Here is a 12,364-nt window from a genome sequence, read left to right as displayed (position 1 = left end):
GTGAAAATAAAGGGTATAGATTTCTACAAATGAGCTTTCTGGAATAAAATTCTCATGTTTTGTGTAATAAACAATCTTTTGCCCTCAGTACACAACTAAGTTTGAATAAATTAATAAAGACTTTTGATTGCCTGCTCTTTTAGAAAAATGGTGGTTTGTGCATGGTCAGGGCAAAGACAGCGAACAAAAATATAAAACAACGAAACTCGTCGAGTTTCATAACCATCTCCATATATACACCTAATCGGCTAACTCAATGTTGTACCCAATTCAAACCCTTTGGGAATAAAACGTTTTGTTCCAGGTATTACCATATCATTTAAATATGAATCATGTGCTACATTATCAGGCAAATACAATACACAAAGAATCTTAATCCCGGGAGATTTGATATTGGGTACAACATTGAGTTAGCCAATTAGGTCTATTAACAATTAATTAAACCAGTAATTCAGTGCTGTTAAACGTAATCTTAAGTTATCTCTTCAGCCAATCACAAAACATGCTGACACCGCAGTTAGCCAATCGTACATGTAGCCTGCGCTAAAACGAGGGAAAGCGCGGGAAAGGACGAGCGAGCAAGTCACGAGACTCGCGCCTTGTTTGCTTTCACCTGTGATTGGCTGAGAATGCAACGCGACGTTTTGAAGCCAATCACACTCAATCGAAAATCGCTCTAATGCTGTGGACCAGATAGTTCAAGTTCGTGTCGTGGCATAGTCGTTTCCTCTCTGACAATCAATAAAAAAATCCGCAAACATCCCAATCACACACTGCAGCATTTATTTCCATGTTATTTTCAGAACCCAACTGACGATAAAAATCAACAGTTAGAGGCAGCAGAAGGACTATTTTATCAAGAAGAGTGTTTTGACCTGGTTGTATATGTTATTCTGAGCTTGGCCGTGGCATTCTTTTTAGTTGGCATTTTGTGGGAATTTTTTTGCAGACGCCCTAAACTAAGTAAGTAGTTCTACATGAAATGATTTAATTATCGATCGTGACTCGGGGATAATCGGAAAAAAGCCAAGTGCTCTTTTGCAGGAGTCGAACCTACGACCTTGCGATTATTAGTTCGGATGCTTTATCACTGAGCTATAGGAGACCCGTAGAAGCTGGGACTCGGGGATACTCAGAAAACCCCCAGTGCTCCTTTGCAGGAGTCGATCCTACAGCTTTGCAACTTACGAGTCTCCTATAGCTCAGGGGTAGAGCATCCGAACTGGTAATCGGAAGGTCGAGGCCTAACTCTGCCATCGTGTCGTTTCCTTAGACAAGAGACTTTCCTCCCCATTGTTTCTCTATCACCCTGGGGTCGGTTGCTCGAAGCCTGGTTAGCGCTAACCGTTGGTTAAGAGGTTAGCGCTAACTGTGCTTCGAGCAACCCGGTCCAGATGTATAAATGGTACAGGCAATATACTGCTGGTGGGTAACCAGCGATGGACAAGCATCCCATCCTAGGGTGGAGGGGGGGGGGGGGGGTGATAATTCTCCTACTTGCTTCATGCTACGATAAAACCGGGATAAGCTCCGGCTGTATGGGCCCTACGGTTGGCTCGAGCGCGACTTTACCTTTACCTACGTAGGTTCAAATTCTGCAAAGGACTGAGCATTCGAAGTTTTCCCCACCATAGATACTAAAATAAATCTCATTTCATTCACCGGAGTTTTGTGTTAACTTTGCACCTAGGTCTGAAGTAAATACATAATCCTTTTACTATTTCAAATTTAAATTTCTTTTTGCATCGAGCACTGGTGAGGAGCTTACTATTCTTGACATTTGAGATCGCTGTGCCTTAGATACCAGGCTCCAGTTGTTCGAAGGGTGGATAACGCTATCATCTACCAGATAAATCACCATCGAACGGACAAACACTAGCAAAACCAATTGAGTTATCCAGTGGATAGCACTATCCACCCTTCAAACAACTGGGCCCAGGACAAAAGTGGATTTCAGGATTTCAGTAGACGAGCTCACAGTACACATTCCCAGCGGTTTTCATGTATGTTTTGTTTCTTATTTCGTATTACCTTAGTGTTACATCAGTTTCCATCTTCCGCTTGCGTAACAGACCTTTTCTTATTATTGGAAAATTTGACGATAAGTAATTTGTTGATTCATGCCTATAGACACGTACTTTCTACAATATAGTGATCATTTATATTTTTTAATAAATAAACGACATTTCCATCGTTACAGTAACTGATTCTATTCACGCAGCAATTCACTTAATTTCTTTTAAAAATTGCTGGCAGCGGCTAAAACACAGGTCACTTTTAACGGGTCATTCGTTGCAGGTCTTTGTTTTCACCTTTTTCTAAATAACCCAAAACCCTCAATTTGGCTAACTCTAGGCCTGAAGTTGGTTTTTAGGCCTGGTGTTAGCCAAATTGAGGGTTTGGGGTTACTTTCAAAAAGGTAAAACAGTAGACTGCAATGAGTGACCCGTGAAAAGTGACCCTTGTTTTAGACCCGCCGGAAATTGCTAGTTTCATGTTAAAAAAGTCTGATTCATCTTACTTGTGAATAAGTCAAAGTTTGGTACTAAATGCAGAGGTGTACGGAGCTTGCAGAATTATAATTATTTCGCATCTCTCTTTCAGGAAACCAGCGAATGCAGTCAGTTGCTCCGACAGGGACGTGCTCAATAAACGATGACAAAGTTAAAATTCATCCATGCCACAACAGCAGTCGCGAAAAACTCGATGACATGATAGCAGAATATCAACTGTTTCACGACCGCTGGACAGAAGGATTGAAGAAATTGCGTGACAAAGAATCAGCCGCTGACGGAGCTTCAAAGCGTTGCGTTGCTGATAATGGTAACGCAGACATGGTTTCTGTGTGGCACAAGTACTTCATAAAGTAGTCGTTTGATATGCACTGCAAGCACTCTGGTATACATACGTAAATTGACTATCATCCTATACGAACCAAGACATGTTTTCCAACTTTTTTCGCAAGATTACTGAGGTTTTAATTACTATTGTTCTTTGTTTCTATTTTACAAGTAGAAACGCTGTTTGAAGTCTTTTATGAATCAATTTCTGCTGTCATTAACTATTTATAAAATAGTCACGTTCCAGAACCGTTAAATGGCTTTTTATATTCACTCATTCAGAATGCACGAGAAACCGTAGAAAAAGAAGCTAGAAATCTCTTTGGCCGCGTCCACACGTATCCATGTATTTTTAAGCTGTGTACATCTCCCTCCTCCCCTCGCAAAAAATCTCTCCTCGATTTTTTGCGAGAGGAGGAGGCGGATATACACAGGCTACATATTTTTGAAGGAAAGTAAAGAAAAGGAATTTTATTTATAAATAAGTTTCTTAACCTCTAGCGCTGAAGCACTAATTGGGGGACACTGTAAATTGAAATTTACAAATCATTGCAAATCAAATGTTGGATTTTGGGTAAAGGGGAAAACCGGAGTACCCGGAGAAAAACAGTGACCTGCAATTACTGACCCGTGAAAAGTGACCCTGTTTTAGACCTGCCGCAAATTGCTGGTTTAAACATAGGCAGCCCAAGTTCGCGTCACTAGAAAGCGTGTGATAAGTAATTACCAGTGGGAAGATGACCTTTGAGTGCAAGCGGTATTGGGTTACAGGCAGCCGTTGAGAATTTAAACGCGTTATAAGAATTTGTATGGTTAATAAAATACCATTGATTATGAAGCCTAAAACAACGGTCAATTAACTTGGCTGGAAATGAGCATTTTCTGCTTCCGATTCCACTATAGCTGATTTTTTTAACAGCTGATGACCTTGTAAATGGTCACGGAGCTTGGGTCCGAGGTCAAATTAACTCCACCGGATGAGATACAGTCATTTCATGTACAACACTTACCCCATCCCCACAGCGTCGCTCGTAACAATGGAGCTGTTCGAGAAGCCGCTGTGGGGATGGGGTAAGTGTTGTACATAAAATTACTGTACCTTATCGGGTGGAGTTAATTTGACCTCGGACCCAAGCTCCGTGACCAATTTCAAAACCAACAGCTGTTAAAATCATCAGCTATCGTGGAATCGGAAGCAGAAAATGCTCACTTCCAGCCAAGTGCGTGGGGATTTTTGACAATGAAACATTCACCGAGGTTTTCAAATGATGGGGCTTTAGCTTTGCGTGAAAAAATCGGGACTGGGATGGATTTTCGAGGCGCAAACCGCCTCTGAGCTGACTAGGTGAGCTTACGGTCGAAATCTTATTTTGCTGCCTTGACTTCTTTTTATGACATTGAAAACAAGGAAGTCACGTAACGGTAAAATAAGCACCAAAACGCACAAGAATACATCAGAGGTGAGTCAGTTTTATTCATTTTATTGAATGAACGTTAGATTGAGCGTTGTTTTATTAGGCTTCATAATCTACGGTATTATATTTCCCATACAAAGTCTTATAACGCGTATAAATTATCAACTGATGACTGTAACCCAATACAGCTTGCACTCAAATGACAACTTCCCACTAGTAAATAATTATTACACGCTCTCTAGTGAGGCGAACGTGGGCTGCCTATGGTTTAAAAATTATCACAGCTTTGTACTAAATGGAAAGGCGAACGGATCTTGCAGAATTATAATGATTTCGCTTCTCTCTTTCAGGAAACCAGCGAATGCAGTTTGCTCCGACAGGGACGTACTCAATAAACGATGACGAAGTTAAAATTCATCCTGGCGACAACAGCAGTCGCGACAAACTCGATGACATAATAGCAGAATATCAAATAATTCACGACCGCTGGATAGAAGGATTGAAGAAATTGCGTGACAAAGAATCAGCCGCTGACGGAGCTTCCGAAGCGTTGCATTGCTGGGAATAGTAACGCAGACATGGTTTCTGTGTGACAATTTGAAGTTTTCGTCACCATGACACAAGTATTTCATAAAGTAGTCGTTTGATATGCACTGTTAGCACTCCTGTATACATAAGTAAATTGACTATCATCCCATACGAACCTAATTTCGTACCCAGATCTCACTCTGTCACTGGAAATGTGAGATCTGGCAAAGTTCGACAACACACCCTTTTTCATTGGCTACTAAAAAAAGGTTGCGGCAATGCAATCTACGCTCTGATTTGCTTATTTCGTGGACCACTTCAGTGAAGGTAAAGTGAAGGTTTAGTTTCAGCAAGTGCATGTGCTGTTTTGAATAAATGACAGTTGTGCGGAGGAAAGTTTTGTTTTTTCCGACGCCGGAAAAGCTTTACAGTTGAGGAAAATCATTTTAAAAATTGCGACGTTTGTGTAAATGGTACCGACGAAAGCCCGACGAAAGCCCCACGTACCCTGCTACTCGAATAAAGTTCTGCGTAGCTGGCTACGCGGTACGCAGAAACTAACAAATTCAAGCTGAAGAATGTAATTTATTCAAAACAGTATTTCTCGCTCTTAAAGCGTGACTCGCGAATTAAGTAGTGATCAGTTGTGAATTTTAAGGTTACATTAACTACATTTTTCACGAGATCGTGAAGCGTTCGTTTCAGTGATTAGGCCTAAACCGTCTTTAACATTTTAGCTTTTAATTTACGGTTTGGCTAAGTACACTTTGTACGAGATCGTGTGAAAAAAATAGCACTCGTTTATTGATTAAGCCTAAGCGTTCGTTTCAGTGATTCTTCAGTTGCTCCGACAATTAAACGATCTCGACCGTTCAAAAACAATCGCCCTGTGTCGCTTCTTTCTGTTTCTGCTTAAGTTTAAGGTTTCCTTGTCCTCTACCCAAAAGAATCTCTTCACGAATACTCTCGAAATCCATGTTTATTCCACAAAATCACCCAAAATCACAACAGAGAGTACGAACATGCGCAGTGATAGAAAAGCCCGTATTTCGGGCTTCGCTGGCACTGAGCATGCTCGAAATCGAACTTTACCAGATCTCCCTTCCGTATGACCTTGGGAGATCTGGGTACGAGAGCAATACGAACCAAGACATGTTTTCCAACTTTTTCGCAAGATTACTGGGGCTTTAATTCCTATTGTTCTTTGTTTCTATTTTGCAAGTAGAAAACGCTGTTTGAAGTCTTTTTTGCCACTGTTTGTTCTCATTTATTTACTATTTATAAATAGTCACGTTCCAGAACCCTTAAGGCCGTTTCAAACCTCGCATTTCACATGTGCCGAATCTAATGCAATTGAGCGGAAACGATAGATTTTTCTCATTTGCATTTGCATTGCATCCCTCTTTCTAAAAACATACAGGAAAATAGGTAATATCTAAAACAATTTTCAGCTTATTTCAAATCAAAACAATTTCTTCCCAAGTACTTATAGCGGTTACCATTCACAAGTGCTCCTCAACGACTTCTTGTTTCATTTTTCATTTTTTGGGTGTACGTCAGTCAATCAATTTAGTTTCGAAAAATGAAACAAAATCGTTGAGTGCGTGTGACTGATAACCGCTGTAAGTTCAGATAACTCTTGGGAGATTCAGCCTGAATAGACTCATCTTTCCCTGTTGTAAAGTGTGACTATTTTACCTTAAAAAATGACGAATCATACGCATATACGAGTGCAGCCAGAGAGAGTCTAGTTGGACTCACGGTCAACACATCGGAATGGAAAATGATCTGCCTTAATTCAAATACACTGGGTCTGTTATCGATCTTCCAGGCGCTTCACTCTATACTGGGTGCAATAAGTATAACAACTTTCTTGATAAAAAAAAAAACAAAAGAAAGAAAGAAATGCATTCGATCAATTTCTAAAGAGAAAATGCTGTGAAAAGTGCTGTTGGATTACGACTTCGTTCACAGTACATATATCATGGCCTCCTTCTGCCTTGTAGGCAGTTGATCATTGGTATATGCACTTAGGCTCTTAACTGCGAAGACCGATTCTGGAGATGCAAACACTGCGTAAATTATCGCGTTCGACGCGTGGAAGTCTTCTTCCTCTGTCTCTTTTCCACTCAGGTCCTCATCCTCTCTACCTCTGCCCGTTTGCAGCCCGTCTTTACAGCTACCCTCGAATTAACACGGTCGTCAGCCAGCCCGGCATTCAACGTGGCTGCCTTCATGTTTCGTTTGCAGACGTCTTTGTAGCAAAGAAGCGGCCGTCCTGTCGATCGTTTGCCTTGAGACAGCTGTCCATAGAGTAGGGCTTTTGGAAGGCGCCCGGGGCCAATGGCCTAGCCAACGGCGTAGTCTACGCTCTGAGAGGAGGTACTGGATAGTTGGCAGTTCTGCAGTTTCAAGTACTTTCTGGTTGGTGATTTTATCCTTCCAGGTGATCTCAAGAATTTTGCGGAGGAATCTGAAGTGGAGTGTGTTCAGTCTAGCTTCTTGTCTCGTGTATGTAGGCCATGTCTCTCTCCAATACAACAGAGTGCTGAGGACGCAAACAGAGCATTCAAGTCACTATTCAGGGAGAGATTGGAGGTGATTGTTGAGTTAAGGTACTTGAAGGCGTCCAAAGAGTTGAGTGCTTGGTTGCTGATCAGGATGGTCGGCTCAGCATCGGTCCCCGGAATTGCCAGTACCTCAGTCTTTATGATGATGGTAAAGCCTAAGTCCTGGCAGGCAGTCGCGAAGCGGTCTATGATCGCTTGTGTCCGCTCTCTGTGTGACTGACAAAGGCAGCGTCGTCGGCAAAGGGCATCTCTCTTAACAGCACTGTCTTCACTTTTGTCTTAGCGCGGAGACGAGTCAAGTTCAGTAGCTTTCCGTCGTGGCGTGTACGGTGGAGAAGGCCCCCCTCACTGCAGAACTGGAAGGCGTGTTGGAGGATGAGAGAAAAGAAAATACCAAACAGGGTGGGTGCCCACACGCAGCCTTGTTTATCTCCACTGCGAATTTTGAACGGGCGAAATCAAGAGTCCTGTTGGCGAAATATTATAGCTAAAAACATACATACGAGATGCTTTATCAACTTTATTTATCGTCGACTTTAGGAGTACCTTACTAAATGAATCGTTGAGCTTATTGCTTTCCGTGGTAATTTTAGCCTTTCTACCACTTTCACTGTATTCCGGATTCCGGATTCCGTTTCCAGATTCCCTTTCCGAATTTCATATTTTGCCATGGAAAAGTAAGTTTTGCCGTGGCAGATGTGGGCCACCGAAGAGATCTAACCCGAAGGTCGTGGGTTCAATTCCCACCCTAGTCAGAGTTTTTCTCTGTCCTTGAGTGGGCCCAGTTCCATCAGTAGGGCTAACGCTCACATGGTTTATATGGGATAGAAATATAGCACTTCACGTTACACTACACTCTCTTCACTTAATTCATTATAAATGCAAACACTGACACTATCGATACATCTGAACGATAACGAATATCGTTCTTTATAGCGTGGACTTCGTTACATAGAGGTTTGTTAAATCGAGGTTATACTGTATGGTCGCAATCTGAAATAAATTTCAAATAATTATCAAAGGGCACAGGGATTCGCTCTTTTGTCATGATAAAAGCTTCTATTAGGGATCTCAAGCCGGCGCAGGATTTGTTTAACGAAAGTCTGTTAACAGAAGAAGGATTTTCGGAATTCAAGGCTGAAAAGTGCTTATGCTCAAACTTGGACTTTGAATATTCATAACGTAAATCTCGGAAAACTAACACGAATTTTCTGTTGCTCTCGGTCCATCGCTGAAAAATTCAAATGCTTGATTTCACAAAACCTTGCCTCGGTCTTGTTGAAGACCGACGATGACGGATCATTGTACTCTCATTGTTCACTAAAGATCGAGTGATATTTATTTACTAGACTAAGTATCAGTAGCCCATTTCCAAGTAGTTCTAAATATAATGCGAGCTCTCTATCAGAAGCAGAACAGGATTAACGGAGAAAAACACTACAACTTCTCTAACTATACACCGAGGGTGCGTTCGATTGACCGTATTCCGGAATAGGAATTCATGGAATAGAAGTTTGAAATCCTTTGTTTTTACGTAGATTCACATTATAATTGTCAAGCAACTGCTAAAATGCTATTTTGAACGTATCATTATTATCCTTGTGGCTTCAAAACGCCAGATATAACGTTTTAAAATTCTTATTCCGGAATAGGGTCAATCGAACGCACCCTAAGATAAGTGTGCTCGACTGTCAGGCGTATGAACCGAAATTCAACATTATTCACCCCAAGACACCTTCTGTAAGATAAAAGAAAGCAGTCACTCCAGTGACTTGAGCCATTGCACAGCAGAAAGCTATATATAGGATATAAAAAGTTATTAATAGGTCAAATATAAACTTTGAGAGTCACCTACAGGGGCCCCGAAGGGGTTGTAATCCTCAAAGAAGCCTTTTGTGCATTGGCTCGTTTTCTCAACTAATCGCCGATCCATTTTTAATTCGAACTTCGTAATAACTTAGAAGTTTGCCCAAGTAACTCGTACTGAACTGTAATATATTTATAGCAATGGTCGTTTTGAAGTGACGTCAAGACTTCGCTACAAGGAAGAAATGGCAGCCATGGTGGTAGTCCAAACGAACCGCACAGGAATTATAATAAACTTCATTTTATGTTAACAATTTCTTAGTTTTGTTTCGGTGAACCAATATGGCCACAGGCCACCAAGGTAAAAACCCATCACTGAAATAACCTCGCTCTTCAAGGCTCTGTCAAACACTTAAATCGGTGCATTAAATTTCCAACTAAATTTTCCAATAAATTTAGGGGCAATGGTGAATATATACCAGGCCCCAATTTAGTTTACGATTAATCATATTTTGATATGATATTATCAGCTGGCTCTTTCGATTCTTTCTTGTGGATGGGTGTTATATCTGCCGATTTCCATTCTCTTGGAATTCTGCCGCTGCTAAGAGAGTTGTTAAAAATAGCGCAGAGACTGGGAGCTATTTGTTCATTACATTGTTTTAGTAGTCGAGCTGGAATGCCGTCGGGACCACATGCTTTTGAGGTGTCTAGTCCATTCAAGTAATTTCTCACCTCTTCAACTGACACTTCTATTTGCGAAATTTCCATAACAGTTTTGGTGATATGTTAATTTCAGCCCTGTTTACATTAGAGGCTGCGGGAAGAAAAACAGAACAGAAATATTAATTAAAAGTTCTGCTTTCTGAGCAGGTTCCTTAGCTGTCACACCGTTGTACGAGATCACCGGACATGTGCCAGACCGACATCCTAAACACTTTGTGGTAGCTCCAAAATTGTTTAGGGTTGTCTTTAAAAGACTTCTCAATTTGTTCTAAGTACTGTCGATGTTTGGAGCGAACTACATACTTAATGTTTTGACTCAAAGCGCGTAATTTTCCCTTACGTTCTGGGGTCTTGCTCCGGCGAAATTTTTTTAAAGCTGCGTATTTCTTGGGCAACAAGTGACGTACTTCGCCATCTATCCAAGGAGGAGAGTTAGTATCATGGACTGCTTTTACCGGTATATGATCTTTCACAGCTGTTAAAAACAAGTCCTTCCAATTTGTTTGAAACGGATTTTACTACAGAAATTAAGCCAATCTCAGGGTTATTTTTCAAAACACTTGCAGGGTTAAGTCTTTTTTTCCCTACAAAGATCGTTTCAGTCGTTCTCAAAGATCAAAAATAGTATACAAAGCCAGTTGTTGGGACTGTGATTCCTTCTACATCGGCAAAACAAAAAGAAGATTGCATGACAGGAAGTCCGAGCATTTCAAAGCTCTTACACAAGTCGGCCACGCCTCGGCTGTTGCAGACCATACAATTTCTACCGGTCATAACATCAAATGGGACCATTTTGAAATCCTCGCAACTGGAAAGTCCGACTTGCAGTGTAAAATTAAAGAAACGCTGTTAATCAGTGATTTAAAACCCTCTCTCAATGAAAACATTGGTAGTGAGAAGCTTTTTCTTTATTAATTTCTTCCGGAAGAATCGTCTACCGGAAGTTACGATTTTGTTATCACACTTTTTAACTAGTCACCAGTTCCTCGCTCTAGTTTTTTAAAATTCTGTGTAACAGTTTTAACCGTCACTTCTGATGATGTATGCTGCAACATACGAAACGTCAAGTATAAAATGAAAATGTTTGTAACCGCTGTTTGTTTTCTTTTCCTATTGAAATTGAAATGGCCAAAGGACAAAAGTATTTATGATCCTCAAAGAATCCTTTTGTATATTGGCTCATTCTCTCAACTAATCGCCGATCCATTTTTAATTCGAACTTCTTAATAACTTAGAAGTTTGCCCAAGTACCTCGTACTTAACTGTAATATATTTATACCAATGGTCGTTTTGAAGTGACGTCAAGACTTCGCTATAAGGAAGAAATGGCAGCCATGGTGGTGGTCCAAACGTTTCAGTGAACCAATATGGCCGCAGGCCACCTGCAAGGTAAAAACCCATCACTGAAATAACCTCGCTCTTCAAGGCTCTGTCAAACACTTAAGTCGGTGCATTAAATTTCCAAGGTACAGTCAATAAATTTAGGGGCAATGGTAAATATATATATACCAGGCCCCAATTTAGTTTACGATTAATCTATTCATTTTATTTTAGACGATGGTTCGCCGCTGTAAGGAATAAGGTGTCCTGAGAATTAACGGTACTCGATTTTTAGTGATAAAAGCCACTATTTTTTCAGATGTATCTAGAAATGCAGTGGTTAGATGCACCCCTGTCTCAATAAACACGGCATCGCAAAGTGTCCCGTTCTTTTATCAAGTTTGCCTGAACTTTGTCTTCCGCTGAGAGAGCTTAAGGTAGCACTTAGTCGTAGCCTAGCAACCATGCAGAGGTTTCCCATGAAGTTTCTTGCATCGTTCAACCCAGGAATCGTGAAATGACTTGTAATCTTGCAGCAGCTCGTCAAATTCACCTTCTCGACTTGGCTCGTTAGTGTTGGTTCAGTTTGCCATCTCCACGTTATGATATTTGTTCTCACTGGCGGCTCATTTTACTGTAGCTAATGTAACTTCCAGTTAGCACCCGTTTAGTCGATACGCTTTGCATTCCGTAAGGCTACAGCAAGAACGCGCAGTCTTTGTATTTCTTCGTTTTGGCGAGCCCAGTTATTGTTAGGAAACCAGCCCAGTTGTAAGGGCCAGCACGTAGAAGCCACCGCTTACTATTAAACACGTCTAATAAATAAACAAGCTTCGTGTTTTCAAGAAACGTTACTCGTGAGACGGTGAGTTTCGTGAGTGAAGTCAATATAGACTACCCCTCTCACCAAAAAGCAATATTTGATTTCATTTCGAAGTCTGCGCGAGCAAAATAACAGAGTTGAGGCTTAGGGGTATAATTTGCATTTTCCTTTGTTTATCACAAACAAAAGAACATGCAAAATTACTCCCCTGATTGTCGACTCGGTTAATAATAGTTGTGGTTGCACGAGCCCTTTTAACCATGGCTTAAATAGCGTTTGTGTGTAACCGCGTTCCCTAGACCAAAACTGCCGTAGCGTTATTTCCATGGATACATA

At 41.0% G+C, this 12,364-nt stretch overlaps 1 pseudogene; it reads left to right on the top strand.

Moving 5' to 3' along the window:
- Positions 1-2,870, top strand: part of LOC138054331 (uncharacterized) — a 13,241-nt pseudogene extending 10,371 nt beyond the window's left edge.
- The last annotated feature ends 9,494 nt before the right edge of the window (positions 2,871-12,364 follow it).

Source organism: Montipora capricornis, chromosome 6 (genome assembly GCF_036669925.1).
Source record: "Montipora capricornis isolate CH-2021 chromosome 6, ASM3666992v2, whole genome shotgun sequence".
Lineage (NCBI taxonomy): Eukaryota > Metazoa > Cnidaria > Anthozoa > Scleractinia > Acroporidae > Montipora > Montipora capricornis.
The sequence above is the reverse complement of the archived record's forward strand: the minus strand, read 5'-3'. Positions and strand labels throughout refer to the sequence as shown.